Source organism: Galeopterus variegatus, unplaced genomic scaffold (assembly GCF_000696425.1).
Source record: "Galeopterus variegatus unplaced genomic scaffold, G_variegatus-3.0.2 Scaffold325, whole genome shotgun sequence".
Classification (NCBI taxonomy): Eukaryota; Metazoa; Chordata; class Mammalia; order Dermoptera; family Cynocephalidae; genus Galeopterus; species Galeopterus variegatus.
Genome location: NW_007726436.1, coordinates 301043 through 302421, shown reverse-complemented (window position 1 = coordinate 302421; position 1379 = coordinate 301043).

The window sequence follows — 1379 nt, the reverse complement described above, 5'->3', positions numbered from 1 at the left end:
CCTACCTGCTCTTCAACGGATCAGCTAACACACTGTTAAAATGGATCACCAATGGTCCCTGTTCCTGGAGGTTTTAGCCACGGATGCCTGGATGCTCTCCCCTACAGCTTCCTACACACACTGGACTCAGCAAATAACTGACCTGTGGCTCCAGGAAATGTTTATAGAATTCTCCCCCCTCAAAATTCCTTTGGGGCCTAATAAAGGGTCTCCTATCTCCTCCCAATTCCTCTCCCCCCACTATGCCCCCCTCCAGCAGGAAGTAGCTCAAGGATTACAACGACCCATTCCCCACAACAGAGGAAAAAGGGAGGAATGTAGGGATACTGTAGGCACTCAAGCGGGGGGGCATTCCCTGGCAATATGGCTCCCTTCCGGGTTCTTCTCCGCAGTAAACAAGCCCACCAGTGCCAAAACCCAAGCCCGCCAGTGCCAAACCTCAACCAGTCACAGGTCAAGGCTCACCTACTATGGAAAACTGTATGGAAGTTCCTAAAAAAGTTTTTAAAAGAGTTACCATATGGTGTAGCAATTTCACTTCAGGGTATATTTCTAAAAGAATTTGAAACAAGATCTTGAAGAGATATTTGCCAAGGGTGGGAGTGAGCGAGGTGGTGAGGAGTGGAGACAGGAAGGAAAATTAGTGTTTAGTGGGTATAGAGTTTAAATATTGCAAGATGAATAAGTTCTATAGATCTGTTGGCAACAATGTAAATATACTTAACACTACTGAACTGTGCACTTAAAAATGGTTAAGATGTTGTCTTAGTCAGTTTGTGCTGCTATAACAGAATATCTGTAATTTATAAAGAACAGAAACTTATTTTCACACAGTTCTGGAGGCTGAGTAGTCTAAGATCAAGGCCCTGGTATCTGGTGTGGGTCTTCTTGCTGTATCTTCACATGGCAGAAAAGTAGAAGAGCAAACTAGCAAAGACCATGTGAAGCCTCTTTTATAAGGGCCTTAGCCCGTGAATGAGGGAGAAGCCCTCATGGCCTAATCACATCTTAAAGGCCCCAACTCAATGCTATCACAGTGGTGACACCTTAATTTGGGGGGGGTTTGGGATTTTTTTGTTTGTTTTTTTAAATTTTTATTGACTCATAATTGATTATACATATTTTGGAGGTTCAACATTGACATGTGTTGATCAAATCAATATTACTGCATATATATTGTTACAGATCATACTTATTCTTTATGCCCCTTGTCCAATCTCTCCACATCCCCCCTTCCTCCTCCCTCCCCAACTCGAATTACTCTAGATTTCTTCTCTCCTTTTGAAAGAGTAACGGTTACTCAGTTGATTTGTTGCCTAGATGATCTGTCCAATGCTGAGAGGTGTGTTCAGGTCCCCCAATATTATCGTAGAGCAGAT